The sequence below is a fragment of the Bos mutus genome, chromosome 21, assembly GCF_027580195.1.
Source record: "Bos mutus isolate GX-2022 chromosome 21, NWIPB_WYAK_1.1, whole genome shotgun sequence".
NCBI classification, from domain to species: Eukaryota; Metazoa; Chordata; class Mammalia; order Artiodactyla; family Bovidae; genus Bos; species Bos mutus.
Window position 1 is genome coordinate 30,603,772 of NC_091637.1, and position 18,378 is coordinate 30,622,149.

At 41.2% G+C, this 18,378-nt stretch overlaps 2 protein-coding genes across 10 annotated transcripts in view; one reads left to right on the forward strand and one right to left on the reverse strand.

The window, feature by feature from the left end:
* Positions 1-16,103, reverse strand: part of NRG4 (neuregulin 4) — a 118,197-nt gene extending 102,094 nt beyond the window's left edge. For 2 of the 6 annotated variants that reach the window (XR_011461681.1, XM_070358545.1), the window contains exons 1-3: positions 14,930-15,044; positions 12,701-12,762; positions 2,879-2,983 (exon numbers count right to left, since the gene is read on the reverse strand). The gene's annotated coding sequence lies outside the window, so the exon portion shown is untranslated. Of the gene's footprint in view, positions 1-2,878; positions 2,984-12,700; positions 12,763-14,929; positions 15,049-15,528; positions 15,583-16,021 lie in introns of those variants that run through there. The other 4 variants (XM_070358548.1, XM_070358546.1, XM_070358547.1 and 1 more) reach the window with 4 other exon arrangements.
* Positions 15,732-18,378, forward strand: part of TMEM266 (transmembrane protein 266) — a 123,949-nt gene continuing 121,302 nt past the window's right edge. For 3 of the 4 annotated variants that reach the window (XM_070358541.1, XM_070358543.1, XM_070358544.1), the window contains exon 1: positions 15,732-15,886. The gene's annotated coding sequence lies outside the window, so the exon portion shown is untranslated. The remainder of the gene's footprint in view (positions 15,887-18,378) is intronic. The other variant, XM_070358542.1, reaches the window with a different exon arrangement.

The following is an 18,378-nucleotide window of genomic DNA, read 5'->3' on the forward strand; positions in this document are numbered from 1 at the left end:
GTCCATCAGCAGATGAATGGATAAGAAAGCTGTGATACATATACACAATGGAGTATTACTCAGCCATTAAGAAGAATACATTTGAATCAGTTCTAATGAGGTGGATGAAACTGGAGCCGATTATACAGAGTGAAGTAAGCCAGAAAGAAAAACACCAATACAGTATACTAACACATATATATGGAATTTAGAAAGATGGTAACGATAACCCTGTATGTGAGACAGCAAAAGAGACACATATGTATAGAACAGTCTTTTGGACTCTGTTGTGCAGGGGATGATTTGGGAGAATGGCATTGAAACATGTATAATATCATGTAAGAAACGAATCGCCAGTCCAGGTTCAATGCAGGATACAGGATGCTTGGGGCTGGTGCACTGGGATGACCCAGAGGGATGGTATGGGGAGGGAGGTGGGAGGGGGTTCAGGATTGGGAACACGTGTACACCTGTGGCAGATTCATGTTGATGTATGGCAAAACCAATACAATATTGTAAAGTAATTAGCCTCCAATTAAAATAAATTTTTAAAAAATTTATATAAAAAGGTATGTAGTACAGGGGTTATGGGCATGGGTCCACAGCCAGAAGGCCAGAGTGCAAATCCTAGTTCTCTTAATTAGAACATTCTACCACATTAGAACATTCTACCACAGAATTGAGCAAAAATCTTTGTGCCAAGTTTCCTCATCCATAAGTGAGGTTTGAGGTAGTGGGGACAAAATAATAGTGCCTACTTCAAAGAGCTGTCTGAATGTAAAATTAATTTTTACATATAAAGTGCTTGAAATATAAGAAGCACTCAACAAGTGTTAGCTGGAAAATCTAATGGTACATGGTTGCATTTTATGCACAGGTAAAATGACTTGATAATTAAGATTCACTTTATATGCACAATATGAAATAATGCAAAATTCCCTCCAATTAATAATTCATTAAGAATCACAGTTTCAAAACTGGCTGGTCAGTGATTTACAAACTCTTTTAAGCTACCGCCACAAGGCAATGGCAAACTTTCCATTCTTTGCTGCCAGGAATAGTCTTGAATTATGCATGTCTCCTACAAAACGCTACAGCTCTACACAGGGATGTGAAGCAGATAAATATCACAGCACTTCCAACCCGCTGACCTCTCCATATTGATCCTGGTCTTCCTAGAGGTTTTCTATGTCAATGTCACTAGAGCCTAGAAACTCTACAGTCAATATCCAAACAGAATTAAGTCTTTGAACCCATCCCAGAAAACTTTTCCTGAAATAAGATGTCAGTCATCCTGGTTATTTTTCACAGGCATGTGCCATTCTCAGACCTGGAGTAATTACCATCCCCTCCCATTTTCCTTAGTATAAGTAACTGGTCATCTTTAATACATCCCTGCTCATAAAGAATTATTATCCTAATGGCCCTGATTTTCCTTTAACTTGTGTCTACTTTACTACTCAAGTACTTCTTTTGTTTTATTTATTCACCTCCTACAGCACAATTCTTTTTTCCCTTTTGCTTCTGACTTCCAGGCACATCTCTCAAACTCCCCCAGCCATGCTCATTTTACACCCAATTCTTCCACTTCTGTCATTCTTTATCATCTTGCCCTATCCTCCAACTACTAGCGGATCTGTTTATTTGAGGAAAAACTCTTTTATCCAAAACTATTTTTCACTTCTCTGCAATTTACTCTTTAAAAAAAAAATCTGGTTTCCCCTAAGGTCACAAGGTATCTTATAAGTTTCCAATATAACTTATTTAATCCTTACCTTCTGCTCTTTCTCTGAATCAATAGGAAGAAATGTGGAACAAATGCCAACTTCAGATTATCACACTGTGGTCCACTCTCCTTTGAAATCTTCACCTTGTCTCACATTTCACAGAGCTGTCCTCAACAATCCTATCTGAACAAACTGTTCTTTAAATTTATCCTCCCATCCTTCTCTCCAGACTTGATAGAGGTCATTCATTAAGAGTCACAATTCAATTTCTACTAATATTAACACATGTATTTGAAGAGTATAATATGAACCAGAAAACTTAAACATGTTAATGATGATCACACGGTCAACAATGGAACAAGCGGAATAAAACACATGACTATACCTGTGCTCATAAAATAACTCTGTAAGTTTCCACAATACTCCTAAAGTCAAGTTCTACTAGTTTATATATTCTGTCATTATAAATATATCATGTCAGCTACTGCCTTAGACACATATCACCATATGTTTGTCAAAATAAAACCATAACAACATAAAATTAAAAGGCCTTATGATGGATATATAAACTGTTCTTGGCAGATGATCAGACTACTTAGAAGACCTTCCAGAAAAAGGATTCTACAACTTCCCAAGGTCAATCATTCTAATCTTAAACATCCTTAATTTCAAAAGCTTTAACTTTTCTTATCTATATTTCTCCTGCTGTTTTTCCTCTATGGAGATGGGAAAAAGGCACCATTCTCAGCTTCTTATCTACTTGAAAAGCAATATCATCCCTTAGCCTTCACTCTTATAAACTCAACAACTTGAACTATTTTCCAGATTCTTGCTCTCCAAGACCTTCTTAACCTTCTTTAACTATATTCATATTATTTTCAAATTACTAAGACTAGACTTGGACTTAACCAGCATACAAGTTTGCTGTTTTTAATGTTTTATGAATAGTTAACACATACATGAACATGGTTCTATACATACAGGCTTTTCCAACATTAGAATTGAGCTCTAAGCTTCTGTAAATCAGAAGTAAAAGAATCCTCCATATTATGGAATCTATTTCTATTGTCTCTTAGTTGAACTAAACCAATAATCTATGGCTATAGTTGACAAATTATGGCTCCACATATTGGCCCCAAAACATTACAAAGAATGAATTAATAATCACTTACCTGTTTTGTCCTTGGGAGAAAGTTTTTCTCCAGATTGCAGGGTAGAGAGGAAACCAGCTTTATAGTTCACCTCTATTTCTTCTGCTTTGATAGAAATTGTAGCTGCTATAAATAAAAACAAAATATTTTATATAGCAATTTTAGTAACACATGGAGAGAAGGAAAATAGCATCTGTTTACACATTTCATAAACTTTCATTTCTTTAGGTATACCTTCAGAGAACTTCATAATAAGTGACAGAAACTTTGCTGCTGCTAAGTCACTTCAGTCGTGTCCGACTCTGTGCGACCCTATAGACGGCAGCCCACCAGGCTCCCCCGTCCCTGGGATTCTCCAAGCAAGAACACTGGAGTGGGTTGCCATTTCCTTCTCCAGACAGAAACTTTAATATGCTTAATTTCTCCTTCTTCCCCTTTTTTAAGTCCCAGGAAAACTATTTATTGTTAATACTTCTAAATACAAGGCTAGAAGTTGGATTAAGAAGGACACAGAATTTTATTAAAATATTATTGGGTGGAAGAAAGAAAACCCTTTCAGAGACTTTAGAAGATGGCAAGGCTTCCCTGGTGGCTCAGATGGTAAAGAATCTGCCCACATTGTGAGAGACCTGGGTTCAATCCCTGGGTCAGGAAAATCCCCTGGAGAAGGAAATGGCAATCCACTCCAGTATTCTTGCTTGGGGAATTCCATGGACAGAGGAGCCTGGTAGGCTAAAGTCCATAGAGTCACAAAGAGTCGGACATCACTGAGCAACCAATACTTTCACTTTCTTTCAAGGAATTTTATTTCCTTCTCTATAAAAATTATTTTTTACGTTATGTCTCCACCTAGAAAAAATTTTACATGCAATATTATGGATAGAGGGTTAATAATGATGATCATTTTAATAAAGTGGTAACCTTCATGAGAAAGGAGGGGGGAAAAGTGGTATACAATATGATCTATCTTCCACTTTAAAAGTTCCTTTTTCCAAAGAGCTTTATTTTATATGGCACTAAGAAGATCAAGGCTCAGAACACCTTAAGTATATAGAAGTGGCATATATAAATTTTTATATCAAGCCAATTATCAGAATGCATAATTAATTCCTCAGAACTTTTATGGTATTTCTAGACCCACATGCTGCTGCTGCTGCTGCTAAGTCACTTCAGTCGTGTCCAACTCTGTGCGACCCCATAGATGGCAGCCCACCAGGCTCCCCCGTTCCTGGGATTCTCCAGGCAAGAACACTGGAGTGGGTTGCCATTTCCTTCTCCAATGCATGAAAGTGAAAAGTGAAAGCGAAGTCGCTCAGTCATATCCTACTCCTAGCAACCCCATGGACTGCAGCCTACCAGGCTCTGCCGTCCCTGGGATTCTCCAGGCAAGAACAATGGAGTGGCTTGCCATTGCCTTCTCCGTCAACAACAACTGGAGTGGCTTGCCATTGCCTTCTCCGTCAACAATAAGGTATCACCTCACAATGGTGGAATGGCTATCATCAAAAAGTCCACAAATAATAAATGCTAGAGAGGGTGTGGAGAAATGGAAACACTCATACAATACTGGAGGGAATGTAAATTGGGAAACAGTATGGAGGTTCCTTAAAAAAAAACCCTGAAAACAGATCAACCATATGATTTGGCAATTCCCTCCTTGGTATGAAAAAAAGTGAAAGTGAAAGTCCCTCAGTCATGTTCAACTCTTTGTGACCCCATGGACTGCAGCCTGCCAGGCTCCTCTGTCCATGGGATTCTCCAGGCAAGAATACTTGAGTGGATTGTTATGCCCTCCTTCAGAGGATCTTCCCCACCCAGGGATCAAACCTGCATCTCTTACGTCTCTCCTGGATTGGCAGGTGGATTCTTTACCACTAGGGCCACCTGGGAGGCCAGTAACAAAAACCAAAAACTCTACTTTGAAAAGATACATGCACCTCAATGCTCATAGATGCACTATTTATAATAACCAGGACATGGAAGCAATCTAAATGTCTATCAACAGATGAATCGACAAATAAGTTGTGGAATATATATCTGTGTCATGTATCAATTCAGTTCAGTTGCTCAGTTCATGTCCAACTCTGAGACCCCATGAATTGCAGCACGCCAGGCCTCTCTGTCCATCACCAACTCCCACAGTTCACACAAACTCAAGTCCATCGAGTCGGTGATGCCATCCAGCCATCTCATCCTCTGTCGTCCCCTTCTCCTCCTGCCCCCAATCCCTCCCAGCATCAAGGTCTTTTCCAATGAGTCAACTCTTCGCATCAGGTGGACAAAGTATTGGAGTTTCAGCTTTAGCATCAGTCCTTCCAATGAACACCCAGGACTGATCTCCCTTAGGATGGACTGGTTGGATATCCCTGCAGTCCAAGGGACTCTCAAGAGTCTTCTCCAACACCACAGTTCAAAGGCATCAATTTGTCAGTGCTCAGCTTTCTTCACAGTCCAACTCTCACATCCATACATGACCACTGGAAAAACCATAGCCTTGACTAGATGGACCCTTGTTGGCAAAGTAATGTCTCTGCTTTTGAATATGCTATCTAGGTTGGTCATAACTTTCCTTCCAAGGAGTAAGAGTCTTTTAATTTCATGGCTGCAATCACCATCTGCAATGATTTTGGAGCCCCCAAAAAAACAAAGTCAGTCACTGTTTCCACTGTTTCCCCATCTATTTCCCATGAAGTGATGGGACCAGATGCCATGATCTTCATTTTCTGAATGCTGAGCTTTAAGCCAACTCTTTCACTCTCCACTTTCACTTTCAACAAGAGGCTTTTTAGTTCCTCTTCACTTTCTGCCATAAGAGTGGTGTCATCTGCATATCTGAGGTGATTGATATTTCTCCTGGAAATCTTGATTCCAGCCTGTGCTTCTTCCAGCCCAGCGTTTCTCATGATGTACGCTGCATATAAGTGAAATAAGCAGGGTGACAATATACAGCCTTGACGTACTCCTTTTCCTATTTGGAACCAGTCTGTTGTTCCATGGCCAGTTCTAACTCTTGCTTCCTGACCTGCATACAGGTTTCTCAAGAGGCAGGTCAGGTGGTCTGGTATGCCCATCTCTTTCAGAATTTTCCACAGTTAGCAACCTAAATGTCTATCAACAGGTGAATGGACAGATAAGTTGTGGAATATATATGTGTGCCATGTATACAATGCCAAAAAAAATAGAAGAACAGAATATTGCCATTCACAGCAACATGGGTGGACCTCGAGAATATTATGCTTAGTAAAAGAAGCCAGAGAAAGACATATACTACATGGTATCACTTATATGGGGAACCTGAAAAATAATACAAATGAATCTGTATACAAAACAGAAAACAATTCACAGACATAGAAAACAAACTCATGGTTACCAAAGAGGAGAGGGAGAGGGTAAGGAATAAACTAAGAGTATGAGATTAACAGATACAAAGTACTATACATAAAATAGATAAACAAGGATTTACTACATAACACAGAATTATACCCAATATCAAAATACGCATATAATAACAATGGAATATTTTAATAATTTTATAATAATCTATAACAGGATATAATTTGCAAAAAAAACCCATTATGCTGTATATACAAAACACAATTTTCCGAATCAACTATATTTCAATTAAAAAAAGAAGTTTATGGTCTTTCTGTAGTCACAAAAATAATGAACATGAAAGGCTTAATAATAGCTAATTTTGCAACAAAATATCAAAAATTTATCTACCTTCAAATTTAATCATGCTAGTTTTTTTTTTTCTGGTTCATTTTTAGTCTGTTGGATAAGTGAAAAATCAAATTTTCTTCTTTACATAAAAATAATCATAGAATCACAAAAACTTAGAGCTAGAAAGAAATTTCGAGAATTTCTAGGTATATTAAGTTCAATCCTCTCCAAATCAGAGACACTCATTTAATTGCCTTTTTCAAAGTTAAAGAATGAACTGGAGGGAACTTCCCTGGTGGCCCAGTGTTAAGAATCTGCATGCCAATGCAGCAGACATGGGTTCAATCCTGATCCGGGAAGATTTCACATGCCACGAAGCAAACTAAGTCCACCGTGGGCCACAACAACTGAGCCCGCATCCTAGAACCCCGTGCTCTGCAGCAGGAGAAGCCACCACAATGAGAAGTGCAAACAGAGAAAGCCTGTTTGTAGCAATGAAGACCCAGCGCAGCCAAAAATAAATAAAATTAAAGAAAAAAAATAATGAACTGGAGGTGAAACCCTGGAACCCAGAATGCTTTTCCCACTACATCATGATTCCTCAAACTAACTGAGGCACAATTTTGAATATACATGTGACGCAGCAGGGTTGAATGAGAGGTCTCTGAGTCAGACTGTCCAGGTTTGAATTTTGGGTTCCTCCACTTGCTATTTGGGTGATCTTGAGCAAATTACTAAATTTCACTGTGTCTCAGTTTTCTCATCTGTAAAATGAGATAACAACTATACTTTGCCAATAGGACTATTATAAAAAATACAAATAAAGCTCACAGAATGATGTCTGACACATTGCAAGCATTTAATAAATGTCAGAAATCATTAGGAGTCTACTGATAAACACATGGACATGTATTTTCTAGATTTTAAAATAACCTAAATATACTAGAAGTAGAACATTAGATCATTTTTATGTTTTAAAATACATATACCACCACTGGTATTTCATTTGCCATATAAACAGTACCCCCAAAATGGTTTCCTCATGAAGTACATGCAAAATTCCAGATATTAAACACATAATACAGCTCACTTAATTTGAACATCATTCATTTTGTGATCATTTGAGTCCAGTGGTATTCTCAGAATATAATATCCAGAGGGATCTTTGTTCTAAACATACCCTTCTCTGTGTGACAAAATTATTTTCAGTAATGACCATGAAATGAAACAAATAATAATAGTCAGGAATGAAACAGACAGTGAAAATTCTCTGACTCAAATTCACTTATATGTCAATATAAAATAAATATTATAGTACAAAAAAGAAAAAAGTAATGGAATTAATGTTTTGAAAAAAGGAAAAACTTAAACCTATATATTGTTTTGTGGAAGTACTAAATAATATTATATTTCCTATTCTCTTGATTCCTTCAGTTTTGGAGTAAACAATTTAAAAAGAATAAATTTTAGAGTTAAATATATTTTAATTCAATTATTCAAAAGGATAATTTCACATATTAACTAAAATTTGTACTTACAAGCCAAAAAGATTATACCTCAAAGTTTATACTTTGTTTCACTCTTAAATGTTAAACACAAATGAAAACTCTTAGGTCATCACATGGAATGAAAATGCTAAAGTAATCAAGCTGTTTCTTCACCTTACAGTCTCTGTACTATCACTGCATAAGAATCTACTATTTAAATACAGGGATATGGACCAAAGGGGTTGCAGACATGAACTGCACCTGAAGCCTTGCATTACCCTGAATTTTTATGAATTTATTTGGAAAAATATCTGTAGACTTGAGTCTAGATTTATTGAAGGCCAGCTATATAATTGGGAGTTCTCTGATTTAACGTCTCTGTAGAATATAATATTTATTAAAGGGTCGATAATTAAAATGTGCTAATTTGAAGCTTACACTGTTGTTTGTTCTTCAGTCCCTAAGTCATGTCCAACTTTTGCAACCCCATGAACAGCAGCATGCCAGGCTTCCCTGTCCTTCACTACCTTCCAGAGTTTGCTCAAATTGATGTCCATTGATACCATCCAACATGGCATTCTCTGTTGCCTCCTTCTCGTGCTCGCAAACTTTCCTAGTATCAGGGTCTTTTCCAGTGAGTTGGCTCTTCACATCAGGTGGCCAAAGTACTGAAGCTTCAGCTTCAGTCCTTCCAATGAATATTCAGAGTTAATTTCCTTTAGGATTGACTGGTTTGGTCTCCTTGCTATCCAAGGGACTCTCAAGAGTCTTCTCCAGCACCACAGTTCAGTTCAGTTCAGTCGCTCAGTCGTGTCCAACTCTTTGTGACCCCATGAATCGCAGCACGCCAGGCCTCCCTGTCCATCACCAACTCCCGGAGTTCACTCAGACTCATGTCCAGAGTCAGTGATGCCATCCAGCCATCTCATCCTCTCTCATCCCCTTCTCCTCCTGCCCCCAATCCCTCCCAGCATCAGAGTCTTTTTCCAATGAGTCAACTCTTCACATGAGGTGGTCAAAGTACTGGAGTTTCAGCTTTAGCGTCATTCCTTCCAAAGAAATCCCAGGGCTGATCTCCTTCAGAATGGACTGGTTGGATCTCCTTGCAGTCCAAGGGGACTCTCAAGAGTCTTCTCCAACACCACAGTTCAAAAGCATCAATTCTTCAGAGCTCAGCTTTCTTCACAGTCCAGCTCTCACATCCATACATGACCACTGGAAAAAACATAGCCTTGACTAGACGGACCTTTGCTGGCAAAGTAATGTCTCTGCTTTTGAATATGCTGAGACATCACTTTGCTGACAAAGGTCCATACTTTTTTCCAGTAGTCACATACAGATGTGAGAACTGGACCATAAAGAAGGCTGAGTGCTGAAGAATTAATGCCTTCTAACTGTGGTGCTATAAGGCATTAATTCTTCAGCACTCAGCCTTCTTTATGGACCAATTCTCACATCTGTATGTGACTACTGGAAAAAACATAGTATGGACCTTTGTCAGCAAAGTGACGTCTCTGCTTTTTAACACGTTATCTAGGTTTGTCATAGCTTTCCTTCCAAGGAGCAAGCGTCTTTTAATTTCATGGCTATAGTCACCATCTGCTGTGATTCTGGAACCCAAGAAAATAAAATCTGTCACTCTTTTCATTGTTTCCCCATCTATTTGCCATGAAGTGATGGGACCAGATGCCATGATCTTAAGTGTTTTGAATGTTGACTTTTAAGCCAGCTTTTTCACCCTCCTCTTTCACCTTCATCAAGAGGCACTTTAGCTCCTCTTCACTTTCTGCCATTAGAGCAGTATCATCTGAGGTTGTTGATATTTCTTCCTGCAGTCTTGATTGCAGCTTGTGATTCATTCAACCTGGAATATCAAGTGATATACTCTGCATATAAGTTAAACAAGCAGGGTGACAATATACAGCCTTGATGTACTCCTTTCTCGATTTTGAATCAGTCTGTTGTTCCATGTCTGGTTCTGACTGTTGCTTCTTGACCCTCATACATGTTTCTCAGGAGACAGGTTAAGGTGGTCTGGTACTCCTATCTCTTCAAGAATTTTCCAGTTTGTTGTGATCCACACAGTCAAAAGCTTTAGCACAGTTAATGGGGTAGACGTTTTTATGGAATTCCCTTGCTTTCTTCATGGTCCAATGAATATTGACAATTTGATCTCTGGTTCTTCTGCCTTTTCTAAACCCAGTTTGTACATCTGAAAGTTCTCAGTTCACGTACTGCTGAAGCCTAGCTTAAAAGATTTTGAGCACTACCTTGCTAGCATGTGAAATGAGCACAATTGTCTAGTAGTTTGGGACTTCCTGGTGGCTCAGACAGTAAAAAATCTGCCTGCAGTGTGGGAGACCTGGGTTTGATCCCTAGGGTGGGATGATACCCTGGAGAAGGAAATGGATACCCACTCCAGTATTCTTTCCCAGAGAATACTATGGACAGAAGAGTCTGGAGGGCTAGAGTCCATACGGTCACAAAGAGTCGGACATGACTGAATGACTAACACTTTCACTTGAACTTTTTTTAGGATTGGAATGAAAATCAACATTTTCCAGTCCTGTGGCCACTGCTGAGTTTTCCAAATTTGCTGGCATATTCAGTACAACTCTTTAATAGCATCATCTTTTAGGATCAGAAATAGCTCAGCTAGAATTCCATCACCTCCATTAGCTTTGTTCATAGTAATGCTTCCTAAGGTCCACTTGACTTCATGCTCCAGAATGTCCGGCTCTAGGTGAATGACCACGCCAATGTGGTTATCCAAATCATTAAGACCTTTTCTATACAGATCTTCTGTGTATTCTTGCCACCTCTTCTTAATGTCTTCTGCTCCTGTTAGGTCTTTATAGTTTCTATCCTTTATCATGCCCATCCTTGCATGAAATGGTCCATGATACCTCCAGTTTTCTTGAAGAGATCTTAACCTTTCCCATTCTACTGTTTTCCTCTATTTGAATTGCTCATTTAAGAAGGCTTTCTTTCTCTTCTTGCTATTCTCGGGAAGTCTGCATTGGGTATGTAGTTGTTGTGTTAGTCACTCAGTTGTGTCCAATTCTATGCAACCCCATGGACTGTAGCTCAGCAGGCTCCTCTGTCCATGGAATTCTCCAGGCAAGAATACTGGAGTGGGTTGCCATTCCCTTCTCCAGGGGAATCTTCCTGACCCAGGGATTGAACCTGGGTCTCCTGCATTGCAGGTTGATTATTTACCGTCTGAGCTACCAGGGAAGCCTTCAGTTGGGTATATCTTTCCCTTACTCCCTTGCCTTTTGTTTCTCTTCCCCTTCATAGATCACAGCCTTGTCATGGTGAAGGGCCTTGCATAATTCAGTGACACGATGAGCCATGCCATGCAGGGCCGCCCAAGATGAATAGGTCATACTGAAGAGTTCTGACAAAACACAGTCTACTAGAGGAGGAAATGGCAAACCACTCCAGTATTCTTGCATGGAGAGCCCCATAAACATTTCCCTGGTGGTCTGGTAGTTAAGAATCCGCCAGTCAATGCAGGGAACAGGGATTTCAACCCAGATCCAGAAGATTCCACATGTCACAAGGCAACTAAGCCCGTGTTCCACAACTACCAAGCCGGCGTGCAGCGACTACTGAAGCTTGTGGGCGCTAGAGCCATGCTCCACAACCAGAGAAGCCACCGAAATGAGGAGCCAAAGCATCCCAGCTATAGGGTACGCTGAAACTAGAGAAAGCCCATGTGCAGCAACAAAGACCTAGCACTGTCAAAAATAAAATAAATTTTATATATATATATGTATATATATATAGTGAATATGGAACTTGTTTAGAAACTAGGTTCATAAGAAATTTTTCAAGGAAGAATATTTTATCATTGACATTGTTTAGCATTTCTGGTACATAAAAACTGCTGGTCATGAAAATCAGACAGGATTTTAGTGAGTATATTATAAATTCCCTACAGACAATGAGAACATTTTTGCCTACACCCCAAGTGATGTTCTCACTGCCCCATTCTTGGCATGCCCCCACTCAAGGTAAAATCTGCCCCTTCTGTCCTTGAAAATGGGCTTGCTACATTAAGTGTATTTAACCTATTTATGAGAAAGTAGTTTTTAAAAGAATATTAATTGAGGACCTATTCAGTGCACAGTACTGCACTTTGCTTTATCTACACAGAATATATGCACATGAATTTTGCTAATTACAAGTCAATCACATTTATTCATTAAAGCATTCAGCAGGATTTTGAAAGCTACTTTGTTAGCAGGTACTATGTATACTTAAAATTTTAAATAATTATCACACAAATTCACATATATTCCATTTTTCAAGCTTTTCATTGACTCAGATTGGCTTTCTCCCTGTGTGTTCCCAATAAGTGAGGCTGCATCCCAAATCAACATGCAGCAGAGGTTTTAAAATATTAACATTTACATAAACATTAACAACTTAAAATCTCTTGATATTATTTAAATTTCACAAATCACATGGCATCAGAATTCACACGTTCTACTTTTTCAAGCAACTACCTCAAGAGAACAAATTTTAACTCTAATAGCAATCTTTTTCAGACATTCATAGGATCAACGTAATCTCCAGTCTGCCTTCTCCTAATCTTGCAGCTGCATACATGCACAATTTTTCTGATTATGTGATTCTGGTACTCTTGAAAAGACAGTCTTTTTAAATAAAAGAAAATCTGACTTACCTCAAAAGATATTTTGGTATGGAAGAGCATGGTAATTACAGCCACATTAGAAGCAGATATATCTGGCAAGAAAGTGACACATAAGCCTTAAAACTACAGTTAATTTCTTCTATTTCTGCTGTATAGGTCCTGTTTTCCTTTTGCTGTGGGGTTCCATCACCCACAAAATCCCTTCTCTAGTCACCTACATTCTACTGAAGCGGGCACCTGTCCTATTTATAGCTCCAGTGTTCCTCAGCCTCTCCTGTTGATAAGCATCACCTGGGGCAGTTAAAAATAAAAATAACAGGCCATACTTGTGTCGATTCAATTTTAATGGATTTGAGGGGAGCCTCCAGAATCTGATTTTAATCAAGCATCCTCAAGAGATTCCTATAGACACATTTAAGAATAAGCTAAAGAGGCCTGCCAGAGTTCTTCACGGTTCCTCCAAATTGATCACCCTCAGGGGCTAATCCTCCTCCAGGTATTAGGACTTAGAAATTTGAAAATAGAGCAGGAAAACTTTGGAGAAAGCAGAATAGCATCTTGTCTACACAGCTAATTTGGGTTTTCAACATCCCTAAAGACTTGGAGGTGGGGTTTAGTTTGGGTAGGTAATATGAAGTACACACCACCAGGGTCAGCATAGAGCTGATAAATTACAGGTGTTAGGGGATTTTTTTTGGACTACAAACTACCACATAAGATAGGTGCACCTACATTTTCCATGAACTCAGATTACCAAAAAAAAAAAAAAAAAAAAGCAGCACACTTAAAAGACCCAGGTAAAAGATATTAGCACATAATTCCCACAGCTTTCTCTCTCTAGAGGGTCTTCAATGACAGCTGTTATAGGAAAAAAGTTCCCTTGAAGTAGTATTACACCTGAATGTAAAACTGGTATTAGACTACAAAGATTTCAGGCAAACCAAAGTGGTGTTCCAATTTTTCTGTCTGAAAGTTTCAAAACACGTGTCCTACTGTTTCAACTACCATTGTAACTGGACGCTTTTAATCAAGCCTTTGGAGTTCTACTAAATGTAGGGTGGGGAATGGGGGTGGAAAATAACATGAACAAGCTATGCCAAGGCTACTTTTTCTTACACTTTTTCAAGTGTAGTTGAAATGTTGCCACCACCTGTCAGAAAACTACCCATTCCCCATCCCATCCGTCCTCCCAACTTTTCCAGACTCATCCCCACTTTCTCTTTTCAAGTCTACATTAAATGGAGAAGAAAAATCCTCTGGCCACTCAGGTAGCTTCTACAAATATCACCTCCAAAGGCTTTGTGTTCCTCTTAAATTCCATTAGAGTTGGGTTAAAGATGAGGGAGGACCTGAAGAAGGTATTTTACTTATTTCCCAACTTGCCAAAAAGACACACATTCCTGATCTAGATATTTCTTTGTCTGCTGCTGCTGCTGCTGCTAAGTCGCTTCAGTCGTGTCCAACTCTGTGCGACCCCATAGACGGCAGCCCACCAGGCTCCCCCGTTCCTGGGATTCTCCAGGCAAGAACACTGGAGTGGGTTGCCATTTCCTTCTCCAATGCAGGAAAGTGAAAAGTGAAAATGAAGTCGCTCAGTCGTGTCCGACTCCTAGCGACCCCATGGACTGCAGCCTACCAGGCTCCTTCCTCCATGGGATTTTCCAGGCAAGAGTACTGGAGTGGGGTGCCATTGCCTTCTCCAATTTCTTTGTCTAAGAAACGTATAATCCAAGCCTCTGGGGCAATTCTGTGACCTGGGTTTTGAAGCCTTTCAACTCCACAATTTCCAACTTTTAGCTAGAAAGACAGGGATGACTAGACTAAGACATTCCTGCTTATCAAACAGGCCTAACCAAAATAAACAACAAAACCTTTATAAGAGGTATGAGAACCAGAAATCAAGGCTGTCTGTAGAGCTAGAGCTCACCCTGGAACTTGGTGGTCTACAAGAGAGAGTTTGCGATCTTTTCAAGTACTTTAGCAAAACTATCGGGACTCTACTGGAAAATGGCTAGATCTTTAGCATGAATTGAGACTACAAGAGACAAGAGCTACTCTGACTCCAGAAGGTGCTTAAGTGATTGTATTATTCTACTGCTCACAGCAGCCTGTACAGACATCAGAAACAGGGAGGATGTAAGAACTTAAATCTATAGTCTTGTGGGTGCACCCAGAGTCCTCACCTAAGCCATTTGCCACACCCGCTAACCAACTGCCACTGTCCTAAAGCAAGCATTCTCCACGGGGAAGATGTTTTACCTCCTAAGGGTGAGATCTTATTCCTTTTATGTGTAAAACACGATACACGTACGGTTCATAAGCAGCTATGCGGTATATGAACGGTATCAGAATTTCATGGCGTCAAGGAGCAAGAAATTGATGAGCAAAACGTTTTAAAAGGCTTAAGAGAACGATAATGAAAAAAAAAAAAAAGGTTGAAAAACACTGACCTACATGGGTCCCGAGGTTAACTATGAAATGAAGGTCCTGACAAGTAATTTTTTCCCCAGACAGCAGCCTGAGGGTCAGGGGGTCTCTGACTCTGGTTCGACCGAGGCCAGAAAGGGGTTCATCAAAGCTCAAAGGGCAATCCATGCCCACCGTTCGCTGCCTCACCACCCGGGTGCCGTGTGTGGATGTAACCAACGGCTGGCAAAGAGCTTTGGAAACTGCAAAACGCTGCACCAAAGCCAGAGAAGATTTCTATTCTCGGTTGCACGAAATACCGCGAATGGGGCCCCCTCACTTGTTGCTTCCCAGCCCTTCTACCTCAGACCTTCTCTCCACGACCCCTTCCTGATTCCACACGCGCACGCGCAGCCCCCCATACACCCGACACGTCCCCGCGACCCCCTCACCCACGCCACGAAACCTGCGCGCTCCGTTCGGGCCCAGGCGCGAGCCGCGTCCCCAGCCCCCGCCCCCTGCCCGGTTCCCGCCGCCCGACCCGCCGAATCTGCCGGTTTCCTAGACAGCCGCGCGGCCGCTCCGCAGCCACCTAGGCGCGCGCCCCGAAAAAGGAGGCGAGGGCGCAGGCGCGGGCCCGGTCCTGCCGCCGGCGCGGGGCCGCGCGCGCGCCCCCGAGCGCGGTGGGCGGAGGAGCGGAGGAAGCCGCGGGGCCGCGAGGGGGCGGGGGGGCGGAGAGGGGAGCCCCGGGAGCGCGAGCCGCGGCCGGCGCCGCTGCAGAGCCGAGCGAATCCCCAGCCCCGGCAGCAGGTATGTGTCCCCGCAGCCGGCCGTGGCCGGGGCTTCCCCTGCCACGCTGCCCGGGTCCTGTGGCCGGGGCGGGGGTGGGGGCCGGTCAGGGTTTGCAGGGTACGTGCCCGGGAGGGCTGGGATCTTACCACTGACCTTCATCCCCTCTGGCCGGGGTAGCAAGGCTAGGGTGCCTGGGGCAGCCCAAGGCTTCAGCTCCAGCCTGGAGATCTGCTTCTTGTCACATGCTTCTTATTTATTTTTGCAAACTGCCCTGGTTCGGGTCCAGCTGCAGATGCCTTACCTCCCATTCTTTGCCTCCGTGTGCCATCTTGCATTTATTAATAAAACATGCAAGCTGGGGGTGGGGGGGGGGATTGCTGCTGGGGGGAATCCCATTGCAGTATAACAAGCGAGCGCCTGTTTTCGGTTTTCGAGTGTGGTATTGAGGTGGAAATCCCACACCCCGGGGATTTGTGGCTTGGTTGGTCGTAACCGCTTCCTAGTGGGCTTCCCCCATTTGTCTGGAGGCGCCACAGCGGCAGAATGGACTGGCAAGAAAGAATGGTGGTTTTTCACCGTCAGGCCAGAATCCCGTTCTAGGGACAGGTGCAAGCTACGGCAGACAGTTCCCCTGCTTGCTAACTTGCCAGGGTGGCTTAAAATCAGAAAATTGTTTCCCTTGATTGCCGAGAGGAGGCCTTGAACAGAATCCCTGAGACTTGCATACTCAAACTCATTAAGGTTTTGCATCTGAGGATGACTAAAGCTTGCCACCTGTTGGAAGTTAGACCCCATGAAATTCCCTGTAATCTAGCCCACCAATCCCTGTTTCAGACACTAATACTGAGATAGCAATAGGCCCATATTGATTCCTAATGTATTCTTTAATACTGCTTGGCTTTTGTCTCTTTTAAAATAAAACCTATGATTTGATGCCCCATATGTTATAGATTGAAATGAGATGATTTGTTTATATTCGATACACATATAACATCATATCCTAAAGACTAAATTTCTCTTCAGTTATCTATTTCCCCAGCTTTTCATCTTGCTTCAAGAAACAGTTCCAAAAGTGGGACGTATGAAACTACCTTCTCCCCCCCTTGAAATGCTTTGGTGAAAAAATAGCGAAAGCTAGAAGTATAGAATAAAAATGGTTATCACAAGATGTTTGGATATGGCAACAGGACTATAATTGCTTCTAAAATATATAGTAGAGTGCCACATTTAATCCTGAGAACACATTTTTTTAATGGTCATATATACCAGATATTGGTACATGATCTCATTTAATCTTCATAACAAACCTGTTATCTCCATGTTGAACACGAAGAGGCTAAGACTTAGGTTAGCTAACTTGCCCAAGGTCACACAGTCAGGGACAGGATAAGGATACAAACTCTAGTGCATCTGGTTGCTGGGGAAGGAGGGGTTTAGTGCGTGGGTAAAGGGGTGGGAGTAATGTTTAACCCTCGTACTGCCACTCCATCTACATTTTCATTAAGATCAAAGCTTATGAATGAACATACAGGCTTGGATCTGATTTTCCATTTCATAGATTCAATTCAACCTTTGTGACTTTCCAGTAATAGAAACTGTTGTTTCAGAATGGATTTGTGTGGAATTTTTTAAGGTGGCACTGAGCCTATAAACATGGATTTGAGACATGTTTCTTAGACTTGCAGAGAATGCACTTATGGTTGCCAGATGGGGAGTGGATGGAGGGACAGGATAGGGAGTTTGGGATGGACATGTGCACACTGCTGTATTTAAAATGGACAACCAACAAAGACCTACTGTATAGCGTATGGAACTCTGCTCAGTGTTACGTGGCAGCCTGGATGGGAGGGGGGTTGGGGGGAGAATGGATACATGGATACGTATGTCTGAGTCCCTTCTCTGTTCACCTGAAACTATCACAACATTGTTAATCGACTATCAGATCAGATCAGATCAGATCAGTCGCTCAGTCGTGTCCGACTCTGCGACCCCATGAATCGCAGCATGCCAGGCCTCCCTGTCCATCACCAGCTCCCAGAGTTCACTCAGACTCACGTCCATTGAGTCAGTGACGCCATACCCCAATACAAAATAAAAAGATTAAAAAAAATTTTTTTTTAAAGACATGTGTCTGTTCGGCTCTCCCAAAACAGTTTCAAAAAGTTGTTTCCCTTCACATTTAAATCTATAAAATGTATATACATCAGGTAGAATGAATCATTCACATTTCTCATGGTCACATTCCAGTCCTATCTTCTCCCTACACTGCACACCATTTTCTGGTCTCACTGCCAGTCATTAAAACATTGACACACGTGTGTGTATGTGCCTTAACCAGGTGAAGAAATCTATGCAAGCTGTAGACCATAATCCAGTTTCTCTGTGATTGTAGCAGCTCTTCATTAGAAAAATCTTGGAATTTGTACATTTAACAATGGATGTAAATTTAATATTTTTATATAAATGCATTATTATAATGCAGGTATTAGATCTTGTTACACATTCCTAAC